This window comes from Lutra lutra, chromosome 18 (genome assembly GCF_902655055.1).
Source record: "Lutra lutra chromosome 18, mLutLut1.2, whole genome shotgun sequence".
In the NCBI taxonomy this organism is placed as follows: domain Eukaryota; kingdom Metazoa; phylum Chordata; class Mammalia; order Carnivora; family Mustelidae; genus Lutra; species Lutra lutra.
Genome location: NC_062295.1, coordinates 16,813,242 through 16,828,437, shown reverse-complemented (window position 1 = coordinate 16,828,437; position 15,196 = coordinate 16,813,242). Strand labels below are relative to the sequence as shown.

Below are 15,196 nucleotides of genomic sequence, written 5' to 3'. Positions count from 1 at the left end.
CCATCTGCTCAGCCACTGTAAAACTTGTTTTCGGAGACTCCTTAAGGGTACAAGGAAATGTTTAAAACATAATGTTTAGTGAAAAAGCTAGGACATGACACTTTGTTCCCTATCATATTATTACATAATAGAAATACAGAGAGAGAGTAGAGAGGGAAGAAAGAGAGGGAGAGAATGAGGAAGAGGAAGAGAGGGGAAAGGAAAGGAACAGAAATGGGGAGGAGAGGGAAAAATAAATTGGAAAGAAACATTAACGGTGGTTATTTCCCTTCTTAAAATGGTCTGGACAGACCTCATCGTTAATAACATGGTACCCTGAGATGTTGCAACTAAGATAATTTTGAAGGGTAGTAACATCTTTTTACTGTTAATAATTATGCATTTATAGATCAAATGTGTATTTCCAAAATATAGCTAATACATCCAAACCATGTGTCGGCTCAATCTCATTGCTAGAGCAATTGAGGAATTTTATTACATTTACCTTTATTCCAGTTCAATTAATAAAAATAATTAGCTCAGAGATAATAAAAGTAATTGGCACGGGCACCTGGGTGGCTCAGTTGGTCATGGTCCCAGGGTTCTGGGATCGAGTACTACATCACGCTCCCAGCTTCATGGGGAGTCTGCTTCTCCCTCTGACCTTCTCCCTCTCACGCTCTCTCTCACTGTCTCTCTCTCTCTCAAATAAATAAATAAAATCTTTTTTAAAAAACAGTTGGCACTTTCACCGTTTGACTTGGAAATGTCCTTGACTAGCCTGACCGGTTCATGAGGTGCTCTTTCCACCTCCAGGTTCCTGCAGGGCACATTCTGCTAATGGCTCTGGCAGTTCATTCTTCGAGTCCCATTTTCTCCTGCCTCCAAGAGCCATGTTCTCCCTGCCTTTCCTGCCTCTGTTTACAATCCCCTTAAGGTGCTCTGGCCTCCAGCTGATCTCTGGTTCCAAAGCCCTTGCTACCTGTTTTATGTTTTGGTGACCTCCGCGCCCTACGTTCAGGTACTGATTTCTCTTTCAGTTAGGTACTGATGCTCAAGACTTAGTGGCTTAAGTCAACAACCATTTCACTATCTCTCCGGTCCTGTGGACTGACTAGGTTTGAGCAATTCGTCTGCTCTATACAGTGTCAGCTGGGGATGCAGTTATCTGCGGGGCAACGTGGATGGAACATCCACAATGGTTTACTTACCTGGCCAGCAGCTGGGGTCAGGTGGATGCTTGGATGGGACCATAAAGTGGAGCGCCTCACGTCTCACTCCCATATCTTCTCCATGCAGCCTCAGCTTCTCACAGCATGGCATCTGGAATCTGAGAGGCAAGAAGGCAGAAACTCTCAGAAATACCAGGATATCATTTCTGGTGCCTTCTAGTGGCTAAAGCCAGTCATGGAACAGTACAGATTCAGGGGACACAAGTTCCACCCCTTGTTGTGAGGAGTTTCATATACACAGGGAGAGGGGAGGGATGGCTGGGGCCAGCTTGGGAGACAGGCTGCCACACTGCCTCTGCCCGAAGCAAGCATACTTCATGGCCAGGAAGAACTATGCAGACCGCTGCTTCTCAAATGTCAGAGTACCCATAATCCCCCAGAGGCTGTGTGGCAATGCAGCTCTGACTCAGTGGATCTAAGTGGGTCCTAGGAAGCCATATTTTACAATTTTCAGATGATGGCAGATGCTGCTGGTTCACACTTGGAGTAACAAGAATGTTGTTGGCATACTGGAAGTAGCCGAGGGTTAAAAACCACAGACCTGAGGTCAAAATCCATCGCTACCTCTTTTTCACTGTGGCTCCTTGACTATCCTCTAGCCTGTTTCCCGACCTGTTTAAATGGAATCGTGAAACAACTGCTAGAACCAACAGGAGGAAGGATGATACGGTACCACTGACTCTCTTGGTAGCTGTGTGTCAGGGGCACTTTACTTCTTCCCCTTTCTCACCTTTAGTTTCTTCACCTAAAATTAAAGTGGGAATGGGAATGACAGTATCTACCACATAGGGTGGTGATAAATCTATGGGAAAACTGGAATTCACATACGGTGAATATGTGAGAAGATATGGGATATATCCTTGCTCCCCTTTTGCCTTTCCTCCCTCTCAACCCCATCAAACATATCCCAGCATGTCAGCATTTGTTATGATTTGAGGGGCAGAGAGGGTGGAAGGAAGCAAGGGCTGAGGTTTTGAGGTAAGGGAAGTTGGAAGCTAATCCATGGTCTATATCTACCCATGACCCACTCCATGGAAAAGGGGGGATTTGCTTCTTCTTCTCCCCCTAGTGGACTGAAACCAAGGATCATAAGCAGGAACCATATTTGTCCTGGATGCCTGGAAAGAGCTCAGCTCCATCTTTTGTGGGGTCAGTGGCTGCTGTGATTAATGATCACTGCTGGGAAATTCAGCTGTGTCATTATCACAGTGAGAAGGGTCACCAAGTCCAAGAAAGCTCCCAAGTAAGTTCCATGTGGTCTATGCCCCCATGGGGACCCTTGAACCATTCCTGGAAATCAGAGGCTCTGGACCACTGAAGACAGTTCAAGTCTGTTCGGTCATGTATTCAGACTCTCTTGTAGTCACTGCCATCTGTATAGGAAACAAAATGGCTCTCACTACTTGATGTCAGGATGGGAACCAAACTATCCTACCTGGGAATAAGGCCACAAATGACAAGGCAAGAAACAATGCTTGATGTTCATTTTGCACTTCAGTCTATGTTCTGAGATAATGTGTACACATGCAATACCTCATCTTTACAGCAACTCTAGGAAGAAGACAGCATAATAACCCCCATTGTCTATATAAGGAAACCAAGGACACAGAAATGAGGTGGGCTTCTCAAGGTCGTACAGTGACGTGGCAGGGCGTGTACTGGAAATCACATCTGCCTGGTGACAAAAAATGCTGCACTGTTTTTTGAAGGCTGGAGGCAGGTAGCATCTCACAGAGAAAAATAAGGTTTCTCTCCTGGTTCGGTGACTAAGATGTTGGTCCCTTGTTCCAACACACACACACACACACACACACACATACCCCTTGGGAAGAGAGAGCAGCCATAATAAAGCAGGACTTTAGAAAGCTAACTCCTGAGTTCTAGTGACCAAGGCAGAACTGGGAGAATCTATTGCTCTGATCCCATCTGATCTGAATACACTGCTCTGTGCATTTGGGACCTGGCACCGTATACCTGGGTGACCGGCGGTTCCAGGCTGGATGCTCTTGGCATCTGTGTTGGGCACTGTACTATGTCATTTTCCCTCCCGTGCAGGCCTCTTCTTCCCCAGTGGGCTGTGCCTTCCTTACGGACCCAGACCCTATCACATCCTGCTTCAAACCCTCTGCACTGCCTGTCCTGATCCCTCAGAGAAGATCCTCCTCCTCTGGAGTCACTCTGTCTCTACTGGCTCCTCCTCCAACCTCTCCTCTGGAATGCTCTGACAATGCAAATTAAACAAGGTCACTCCAACTCCAAAATCCCTCAGGGACCCACTGTCTTTCAGCACAGAGCATCCAAAGTCCTTCCTAAACTCATCCCGCTCCCTTCCTTCACCCACATCTTGCTCTCCAGCCAAGCCTGGTTACCTGCAGCTTCACAGCGGGTTCTCACTTCCCCACTTTTACTCATGCTCTCTCCTACACCTGCAGTATTTTTTCCTCAACTCACTCGCCTAACAGTATGGCCTTCAGCAAATCACCTCACCTCTCTGAAACAGAAACGGGTAGAAATGGGTTGTTCTGGGAGCTAGTAAAAAAGAATAAGAGAATGGAATGAGATGAAACATTTCTTGACATGTGCCAGGCATTTTATATGTATCATTCCATCTAATTGTCACCAACAACCCTACCGGATAGCCCAAATTACTTTCTGTCACAGGGTTATTAGGTACTGAGTGTCACACAGGTAGAAGGTGGTAGAGTCCAGGCAGCCAGGACCTAAGAGCTCAAACACACAAACCCTCCCCACCAGACCAGGCCCCTGGGAGCTACCAAGGCTGCATACTTAATGTGCTGGCCCAGAAGGGGTCACCTAAGCACGAGATCACTGAGCTGATGAGTAAATGGCATCATGGAAACTGCAGGGTCTGCAAGGGGCTAAAAAGTTGACCATCCTCTACATGGAGGATCTCCTGCTTCATGCTCTTTACACTGGAAGAACTTCCCTATGATAATATTAACCACAATGTTGAGTAATAATAAAAGTACCACTTCTAGAGTGCTCCCCATGTGTCATCTTCTCCTTGAATTTATGTATGTATATGTATTTTTTTTCATTTAATCCTTAAAACAGACCATTTTACAGACAAGGAAACTGAGGCATAGAGAGGTTAAATACCATGCCTAAGGAAGCACAGGAGCACAGGGTAGAATTAGGGTTGGTTATACTCTAAGGCTATTTGACTCAAAGCCTGTTCTCAGAAAACCCAGGCTACCCTGCCTGAACACTCTTCCAACTTCTATGCCACCTTCATCAATGAAGTTGGAATGCCCTGTGTCCTTCAGTATAGGACCCACCAGGAGAGGCCGGCAGGCTGTCCCTCAAGGGGTCCCACTGGATTCATTCATTCCTTGTGTCTCACAAACCAAGGACTGAGGACCCTATAGTCAGTGGTGTACAGAGAGACTGAAGGTTGCTGGCAAAACTTTTGAAAGGCAGATATGACAGAAAGAACTCTCAATAAGTGTGCCCACATACAATGATTATTTGAAAGGCCAAGAAGACCAGAGGGCCTCTGCTGCCATGAACAGCACATTCGTTCCTTGTCTGGAGCCAAATGACAATCATGGGCCCATTAAACAGACATTTGTGGAACCTCTGCACAGCGGTGAGCAAAAGCAGGTATAGCAAAAAGGTGGTTAGGTGAGCACGTCATCATCTAAACTATGCTGAGCTTCTCTGGGCTGTAGGTGACAGAAGACCACTTGCATTTATTTAAGTAGAAAGGAGAGTTTCTTATATAAAGCAATACGGGGCTATCTCATAATATCCCTGGACAAGAATTAAACTGTGGTCTTGGCTTCCCAGGGAAATTCTACCAAACATTTAAAGAAGAATTAATTCCTATTCTCCTGAAACTGTTTCAAAAAATAGAAATGGAAGGAAAACTTCCAAACTCAATATATGAGGCCAGCATTACCTTGATCCCAAAACCAGACAAGTATCCCATCAGAAAAGAGAATTACAGACCAATATCCTTGATGAACACAGATGCAAAAATTCTCACCAAAATACTAGCCAATAGGATCCAACAGTACATTAAATGGATTATTCACCATGACCAAGTGGGATATATTCCAGGTCTGCAAGGTTGGTTCAACATCTGCAAGTTAATCAATGTGATACAATACATTAATAAAAGAAAGAACAAGAACCATAGGATACTCTCAATAGATGCTGAAAAAGCATTTCACAAAGTACAGCATCCCTTCCTGATCAAAACTCTTCTAAGTGTAGGGGTAGAGGGCACATACATCAATATCATCAAAGCCATCTATGAAAAACCCACCGTGAATATCATTCTCAATGGGGAAAAACTGAGAGCTTTTCTGCTAAGGTAAGGAACATGGCAGGGATATCCATTATCACCACTGCTATTCAACATAGTACTTCAAGTCCTAGCCTCAGCAATCGGACAACAAAGAGAAATAAAGGCATCCAAATTGGCAAAGAAGAAGTAAAACTATCACTCTTTGCAAATGATATGATACTATATGTGGAAAACCCAAAAGACTCCACTCCAAATCTGCTAGAACTTGTATAGGAATTCAGTAAAGTGTCAGGATTAAAAATCAATGCACAGAAATCAGTCGCATTTCTTTACACCAACAACAAGACAGAAGGAGGAGAAATTAAGGAGTCAATCCCATTTACAATTGCACCCAAACCCACAAGATACCTAGGAATCAACCTAACCAAAGAGGCAAACAACCTATACTCAGAAAACTATAAAGTACTCATGAAAGAAATTGAGGAAGACACAAAGAAATGGAAAAATGTTCCATGCTCATGGATTGAAAGAAAAAATATTGTGAAAATATCTACTCTACCTAAAGCAATCTACACATTTAATGCAATTCCTATCAAAATCCCATCCATTTTTTTCAAAGAAATGGAACAAATAATCCTAAAATTTATATGGAACCAGAAAAAACCTCGAATAGCCAGAGGAATGTTGAAGAAGAAAGCCAAAGTTGGTGGCATCACAATTCCAGACTTCAAGCTCTATTACAAAGCTGTCATCATCAAGACAGTATGGTACTGGCACAAAAACAGACACATAGATCAATGGAACAGAATAGACAGCCCAGGAATGGACCATTAACTCTTTGTCAACTAATTTTTGACAAAGCAGGAAAGAATGTCCAATGGAAAAAAGATAGCCTGTTCAACAAATGGTGTTGGGAAAATTGGACAGCCACATGAAGAAAAATGAAACTCGACCATTTCCTTATACCACACACAAAAATAGACTCAAAATGGATAAAGGACCTTAATGTGAGAAAGGAATCCATCAAAATCCTTGAGGAAAATGCAGGCAGCAACCTCTTCGACCTCAGCCGCAGCAACTTCTTCCTAGGAACATCACCAAAGGCAAGGGAAGCAAGGGCAAAAATGAACTATTGGGATTTCATCAAGATCAAAAGCTTTTGCACAGCCAAGGAAACAATCAACAAAACCAAAAGACAACTGACAGAATGGAAGAAGATATTTGCAAATGACATATCAGATAAAGGGCTAGTATCCAAAATCGATAAAGAGCTTGTATCCAAAATCGATAAAGAGCTTATCAAACTCAACACCCAAAGAACAAATAATCCAATCAAGAAATGGGCAGAGGACATGAACAGACATTTCTGCAAAGAAGACATCCAGATGGCTAACAGACACATGAAAAAGTGCTCCACATCACTTGGCATCAGGGAAATACAAATCAAAACCATAATCAGATACCACCTCACACCAGTCAGAATGGCTAAAATTAACAAGTCAGGAAATCACAGATGCTGGTGAGGATGCAGAGAAAGGGGAATTCTCCTACACTGTTGGTGGGAATGCAAGCTGGTGCAGCCACTCTGGAAAACAGCACGGAGGTTCCTCAAAAAGTTGAAAAGAGAGCTACCCTATGACCCAGGAATTGCACACCGGGTATTTACTCTAAGGATACAAATGTAGTGATCTGAAGGGGCACGTGCACCCGAATGTTTATAGCAGCAATATCCACAATAGCCAAACTATGGAAAGAAACTAGATGTCCATCAACATATGAATGGATAAAGAAGATGTGGTGTGTGTGTATACACACACACACACGCACACACACACACAATGGAATACTATGCAGCCATCAAAAGAAACGAAATCTTGCCATTTGCGACAGTGTGGATGGAACTAAAGGGTATTATGCTTAGCAAAATAAGTCAATCAGAGAAAGACAACTATCATATGATCTTCCTGATATGAGGAAGTGAAGATGCAATGTGGGGGTTTTGGGTGGTAGGGAAGGAATAAATGAAACAAGGTGGGATTGGGAGGGAGACAAACCATAAGAGACTCTTAATCTCACAAAACAAACTGAGGGTGGTGGGAGGAGGGGGGTAGGGAGAGGGTGGTGGGGTTATGGACATTGGGGAGGGTATGTGTTATGGTGAGTGCTGTGAAGTGTGTAAACCTGGCAATCACAGATCTGTACCCCTGGGGCTAATAATACATTATATGTTAATAAAAAAAATAAACTGTGGTCTCAAGAGTGATAGAAGTTAAGAACAAGAAAAACAGAAGCCATGAGATTCTCTTTCTCTCAAATATTATATACATATATATGTGCATGTATATATATACATATATATATACTATATACACTCTGTAAATTTTAGTTGTTAGATATATAAATGAACATATATTTTTTATATATCTCTTTCTCCTAATTCCTCTCTCTCCTCCCACAGTCTGTCAGATCACCTTTTCTCTATACATCAGCTTCACCCTTTTCTTGTGTAAGTCAGAATTCTTGCTTCACAGAAACTGATTCTGACTGAATTTAACAGAAAAAGAATTTATTGAAAGGCTATTAGGAAGGCCAAAGAACAAGACAAAAAATGAAAAAAAAAAAAAAAAACAGGGATAAAGAGAAGCTTGACAGCCAGACACCACCAATATTCCACGCAGACCGAGGCTGCTAAGGACGCCACTGCTGCCGCTCCTGTGAACCCACCGTCTCAGCTTGTCCACCCTCCCCACCTGCTGGCACCAGACGCCACGTTAACACAGACTCTACGTCACCCGTAGCAAGCTTGTGAGCTTTTGTTATGGAAATATACAATTGTATATAATATACACACATACTGCACACACACACACACACACACACACACACACACACGATATAAACATACAGATAGATACATATACACACAACAAGTAGAGAGAATGGTATAAGGAACTCCCATCACTAACTTAAATAATTCTCAACTCACAGCCCATCCCCACAGCCCCCACGACATTTTGAAACAAATATCTTCATCCAATCATTGGACCCATGGCTACGTCAACACCAGTCTCCAGAACAGGCTTTCACAACCTTGGCATGACCCACATCTTGTGCCCCATCATTCGTTGCTGAGGGCGCTGTCCTGAGCATACTACGATTCTTAGCAGCACCCCTGGTCTCCATACATGAGATGCGGAGAGCCTCTTCCTCACTCGTGCTTATGACCACCGAATATGTCCTAGATGTTGCCAAACATCTCCTAGGGAGCAAAACTGCCCTTGATGGACACACACATAGATATACCCACAAAACTATCTTCACTCTTTAAACATTTCAAAATAATTTCTCAATATCATGACATGTCAAGTCACAGTTCAAATTTAGCTGATTGGGGTGCCTGGGGGCTCAGTGGGTTAAAGCCTCTGACTTTAGCTCATGTCATGATCCCAGGGTCCTTGGATCGAGCCCCGCATCGGGCTTCCTGTGCAGCGGGGCACCTGCTTCCTCCTCTCTGCCTGCCCTTCTGCCTACTTGTGATCTCTCTCTAAATAAATAAAATCTTAAAAAAAAAATTAAGCTGAGTGAGAATAAGGCCCATACCTTGCAATTGGTTAACAGGTCTCTCAAGCCTCTTTTAATTACAGGCCTCACTTTCTCCCTCCTCTTTCTTTACCCTTGCAATTTATTTTCCTAAGGCATCAGGTCCTGTAAGGGTGCTTGGGTGGCTCAGTTTGGCAAAACATCTGACTCTTGGTAGCAGCTCAGGTCCTGATCTCAGGGTCCTGGGATCTGGCCTCTTGTTGGGCTCCCTGCTCCTCCCTCGCCCTCCGCCGTTCCCCCTGCTTATGCTCTCTGGCTCGCTCTCTGTTAAATACATAAAATTTATAAACAAATCAAAAGAAAAAAATAATCCATAACTTTCTGACAAGAGCTAAGGATGTAACACACCTCACCAAACATGCAGATCACGATATCCCAGACCCTGAAGGACAGAGCCCTGCTAAATGTCATCAAACGTTAATTTATGGGTCCTCCCAATCTCGCTGCATGATTCTTCAGATGACAGAAAGCCCAGTGCCAAAAAAGCTTTCATGAAACACATCCAGATGGCAAACATGCTTGGTCCTTGTACCCTGGGGCCTATCCCACACGGCTCTGACTCGGTGAGTCTAGAGTAGGACGTAAGCATCTGTCTTTTCTTTTAAAAAGCCCCACAGGCTGGGTGCCAGGCTGGCTCAGTGAGGTAAGCACCTGCCTTCGGCTCAGCTCATGATCCTGGAGTCCCTGGAATAGGACCCACATCAGGCTCCCCTCTCAGCAGAGACTCGGTTTCTCCCTCTGGTCCTCTCCCCAGCTCCTGTTCTGTTTCTCACTCTGTTCCTCAAACAAACAAATGAATATCTTAAAAAAAAAAAAAAAAAGAAAAAAAAGAAAAGTCCTTCGAGTTTGCTGATTTACACTTTGGGTTGGGTACAACGATTTAGTCTCTACAATTCTAAACCCAAACTTCCCCTACGATGCTTAGGCAGCAGACACAGGAAGGCATTGGAAACAGAGAAGAACAGAGAAACTATAAAAACTATCCCATTTAGAGTCAAGAAAAGGCAAGCTCTAGTTATACTACTTCTCTGTCCTTATTCTGTGTCTGAATTACTCTACAGTCAATTTACTTTAAGTGAGCAAGTTTGCACAAACTTTTACCAACAAATATTAAATAAATGAATTTATCAGATTTTAAATACGCCTAACTAGGATATGGTATTGAAAAGCATTTTATTTCCCTCTCATCATTTCAATGGCACTTCAGATTCTCTTGGCAAATAACTGTCGATATGAGAAAAATTATTTCTAATTTAACAGTGTGACACATGTGCTCAACAGCACCTGAAAGCTGGAGAAGAAATGAAGTTCGGTGGAATCCATTTAAGTTCACAAATGTCACCACAGACTGCCTCCAGGTCTTCAAAACGTATGTATGTATGTATTTCTTTTTTTAATTTTTTAAAAAGATTTTATTTATTTATCTGACAGAGAGAGATTACAAGTAGGTGGAGAGGCAGGCAGAGAGAGAAGGGGAAGTAGGCTCCTACTGAGCAGAGAGCCCGATGTGGGGCTGGATCCCAGGACCCTGGGATCATGACCTGAACCGAAGGCAGAGGCTTTAACCCACTGAGCCCCCCAGGCGCCCCTATTTATTTCTTGAATCAACCACCGACACCTACTATATGCCAGACATGGCTCTGAGGGTTTTATTAACGTTAAATATCATTTCATCTTTACAATCATCTATGAAGTGGGATTATCACCACCCCCATTTCTCCCATCAGGAAACTGAGACCTACAATGGTTTAGTAACACGGCTCGTAAGAGGCAGAGCTAGGATCAGCTTGGGTCTGGACATGATGTTTTAAATCACTATGCTTAGTCTCCAAGAACCTACAAAAAGTCCAAGTCTTCACCGCAAACCTTGGTTTTCCCCACCCTACAGTCCCCACGTGTCCCCAGCTTCAAGGACATTCTCTCAGTTCCTGTAACAGTACACATCCTTCCCTGCTCTAACTGAACACCTTCCCACATCCGCCTTTATTTCTTAGCCTTCTGGTCTCAGCTTAAACATTACTCAGTAAATTACAAGCTCTAATGCACCCTGTATTTCTCAGCACTCAATGCAAAACAGTAATGAATTCCACGGGTCATTTCCTTCCTGTCTTTTCCAACCAGGGGGTGAATCCCTCACACATCCTGTCAGTCCTATTTATCATGTGTTCCAAATCACCGAACACCCACGACCCACCCAAAAGGAAGGCCATTCCCCCTACACACACACACACACACACACACACACACACCCACACACACACACCCCCCCACCCAGATAGGCCTGATCTCAGGTGCACAGTGGGGATCCTGACAACCCCTGGTGGAATGTAACTATTGAAGAGAACTTCTCCCCCATCAACAATACACTGACTCCCTTCACATCGGTCTTCTAGCAGGACTTGAGCCCCCAAAAGGCTGAAACCCCATCTGCCTGCTTCAGGCCGCATTCCCACTCCTGCTATCCCCAGGCCCCGCGCACAGCCCAGGTGAGATAATTAGCAGCTCCATAAAGGAAGCCCCGCTCCGGGCTCTTCACAGGTGTGAAATGAGGGGCGCACGAGCCGACAGCTACCTTTTGGCAAACCAGTGTATTCCTGAGACACAGGCCCGCCTCCCAGCCAGGCCCCAGCCCCCCGGGGACACAGGGCCCTGACACCATGCCCTACAGGTACCTCTGCGCAGAGAAGCATCTTCCCCAGGGCCGCTCACTCACTCGTCCTCTGCGTCGACCTTGAGGAGGACGCAGAGATGAAAGAGGGCATCTTCAGACCAGTGGCCATGGGCCTGGAGGTTCAGAGGTGCTGCGCCCACCAGGGCAAGGTTGCGAGATCCAGAGACACCAGGCAAGAAGCAAGCCTCACAGAAGGCTGCAGAATGCGAGTTGGTTCCCCCCCCCCCTCAGCTGAGGCGTCTCGGTGACCCGCCCCCGTCAGCCGTCCTAACAACCTTCCCGCTCATTGGTGCCTCTGCCCACCCGCTGATTGGACAGTTCCCCGCTCCCTCGGTCTTCAGAAAGCATCACGGGATAGCTCTTTGGGCCCCGCCCACACAACCCTGGGCGCGCACTCTCTCTCCTTTCCCATTCGCACCTGGTAGGCCCTCGGTCACACCACCCTCCTCCTTCTCTGCTGCTGCTGTTTTCTGAGTTTGGCCTCTCTGAGTTCATCACAAGCTTTAGATGGCTGTAGGCAGCACAAAACCCAGCCTTCTCCCATGGAATTGCTTTAGCACCCTTTTCAAAATGCAGTTGGGCATATTTGTGGGGACTATTTCTGGGTTCTTTGTTCTGTTCTATGTGTCTGTCCTGCAAATACCACACAGTCTTCCTTACTATAACTGCTAATAAGTTCTGAAACTCCATAGACTGTGTTCCCCCATTAGTATTATTTTCAAAATTGTTTTTGAAACTGCTCTAATTCCTTTGTCTTTCTACATACATTTTAGAATATTTTTCTCATCTCTACAAAAACAAACAAAGCTGACAGGATTTTGATAGGAATGGCATTAAATCTCTCTGTCAATCTGAGGAGAATTGACATCTTTACGATGCCTAGTCTTCCAAATCACAAACATGGTGTATCTCTCCATTTATTTATATCTTTGATTTTCTTTATCAGTGCTAAATAGCTTTCAGCATGTGGTTTCTGGACATGCACTGTTAGATTTATCCCAAAGTAGTTTCTTTGTACCAGTAATTGGGAATGTATGTTTGATTGTGGAGCCCACATATTCATTGCTACGTATAGCAATACAACTTACTTTTACATGTTTATTCTGTGTACTGTTTCCCATTTCCCATTTCTAAACCCCATTCTAAACCCCTCACCAGCACACTTGCCTTTCTCGTAGTGTTGTTGCTCCTCAGCTCGTCGATAGACTCATCTTGTGATCCAGGGGATTAAGGCTCTGACTCTGGCCATGAACGAAATGATTTTCCTGGCTGTGGACTCCAACACTGGGGAGATGGACTGGCATTCCCACAGGAAGAGGACAGCCATCTGTGGCTGACCCACAGCCATCTGACCCACCCAGCTCCCTTTACCCATAAACACCCAGAACGTGTGCTCCATGTGTGATTAGATGGGGACAGAAACAAAAACTCATGACCTTATGTGGCTAGAAATGAAAATCTATCCTGAGGGAATCTGTAGAGGGGAAAGGGGGACAGGGGAAACAGTCCCCCCTGAGAGAAGGTAGGGCTGTAGCAGAAGATGGTTTTGCTTCATCAACAACTAGGCTGTGGGTTCTGTGCTCTTCCACTGACCACTCCATTGTCTAAACCTGTTTGGCACAATATCCTGATCCTCAGGGTTATGGGGGACCCCTGTGGCACAGTGAGGGGATCAATTCCCACCTTGACTTATGCCAGGAGACTTGAAACCATACAACCATCGCCACGACAGAAGTTCCAAGGCTGATGATGCTGATTTGAGACTCTCTGGAAGAAAAATCCAAGGAAGAAGAACAGGGTAAAAAGACACTCCCCCAACCCACACGTATATCCAGGAAGACACAAACCCAAGCAAAGGAGGAGTGGAAGAGAGAAATCTGAATACAGGAGGCAGAACCCCACCACCCCCAACACACACCGACTAATTCAACATAGGTTCAAAATTTGACCCAATTGTAAATCCAAAATTTACAAGGGCACCTGGGTGGCTCAAATGGTTAGTCATCTGACTTCAGCTTGGATCTTGATCCCGAGATCCTGGGACAGAGCCCCATGTCAAGCTCCCTGCTGGGCAAGGAGTCAGTCTGCTTCTCCCCCTACCTCCCTCTTCTCATTTAGGACGACCAACACCTGTTCGCTTTTCAAAGCACACTCTTGCAATTGCCACTGAAGTTGTCCCACGTGCCCGTTCTGGCTGTGAGAAGCCACAGAGATTCTGCTGGAAAGACCCTGAATCTCCACATCCTTTTGCTCGATAATCCGAGTGAGTTTCCTGATCTCCTCTTTGGAGAGCCGATCCACCTGCTCAGTCAGTCGGATGTTCTGTTCAGTGAGAAGCTTCATCTCCAGTTCCTGTTCTTTGATTCCTTGGACTAATCTTTGAATTTAGGCTTTAGATGGATAATGCTCTTCACTTCTGTTCTCTCTGGGGAGAGGCTGGCTTGCTCGCACTTCCTCTTCCTCACAGGTTCTCTTGGAATTTGCAGGTTTTTGTCGGGCAACTGGGCTTTCATCTCTTCTAACATGACTTGCAAATTCCAAATCGCCTGATCTTTCGCTGCAAGGAGCTGAGCGTGTTCAGTGTTCATCTCCTCCTCCCAGTGTTGAAGACGGCCCACTTTCTCCTTCTGCTCCTGTAAGGACTGAAGCAGTGCTCTCTTCCCCTGCTGCTGGTTGTGAATGATGTTCTCTTGTTCTTTTATTTCCTCCTCAAGATCATCTTTTAACTCGTTGAGATGAAAGACCTCACACTCTAGTTCTACAATCTCGTCTAGGATTTTAGGGTCAACCACAGGAACAGCACGACTCTGTTGTGTTAGGCGCTCCAGGTCTCCATCCACATGAAGATGTTCGTCTGTCATGGATGGGAGATGCATGTCTTTGTCCTCCAAGGATGGCTGTAAAATGTCATTGCTTCTTAAGGTTCCAGTCGACATACCGAATTCCTCCTGAAACTCTGGCCTTTTTCTAAACTCTTTAATGTACACATCTTGCTCTCTGACCTATATTGTGTCAATTGCTTCTGCTCCTCCAAAGCAAAGGACAGCAGTTCCTTCGTTCCTTGATGGTTGGCGTCCATCTGCTTGATCCTCTTTTGGAGGTGTAGTATTTCCAGGACTTTCTCTTGACCGAGTTGAGTGAAAGGCGCATGCTCTATCAGTGACGATTATTTGAGAATTCGCTCAGACTTGTTTGTCTCTTCCAACAGCTTCTTTTCAGCCCGACCCAATTTTGCCACTAACCATCCTTTCTCTACTTTTAAAGCCCTCACAGCAATGTTGTTTTCTGGAGAATCCTCGTTGTTGCTCAGAACAGATACCTTCAGCTGATGTCTTACATCTTGGAGCTCGTGAACCAACTTTTGCTTTCCTGCTCGGAGATCTGAAGCAATGTTGTTCAAACTGTCGTTCAGCCACTGTATTTGTGTAAGTTGTTGCTTCA

The 15,196-nt window shown here is 44.8% G+C and overlaps 2 long non-coding RNA genes across 3 annotated transcripts; both read right to left on the bottom strand.

Moving 5' to 3' along the window:
• Positions 1–1,190: 1,190 nt before the first annotated feature.
• Positions 1,191–2,019, bottom strand: LOC125090555 (uncharacterized). The gene is made up of 2 exons (XR_007124381.1): positions 1,449–2,019; positions 1,191–1,309 (listed from the first exon to the last, which is right to left on the bottom strand). It is a non-coding gene; the product is annotated as an uncharacterized LOC125090555 (long non-coding RNA).
• Positions 2,020–2,550: 531 nt separating this feature from the next.
• On the bottom strand, positions 2,551–12,817 carry LOC125090550 (uncharacterized). Of its 2 annotated transcripts, XR_007124373.1 has the most exons (4): positions 12,174–12,803; positions 11,757–11,814; positions 3,100–3,740; positions 2,551–2,584 (listed from the first exon to the last, which is right to left on the bottom strand). It is a non-coding gene; the product is annotated as an uncharacterized LOC125090550 (long non-coding RNA). The 2 variants fall into 2 exon arrangements; XR_007124374.1 differs by lacking the exons at positions 2,551–2,584; positions 3,100–3,740 and adding an exon at positions 11,459–11,656 and having other exon boundaries at positions 12,174–12,817.
• Between the last annotated feature and the right edge of the window lie 2,379 nt (positions 12,818–15,196).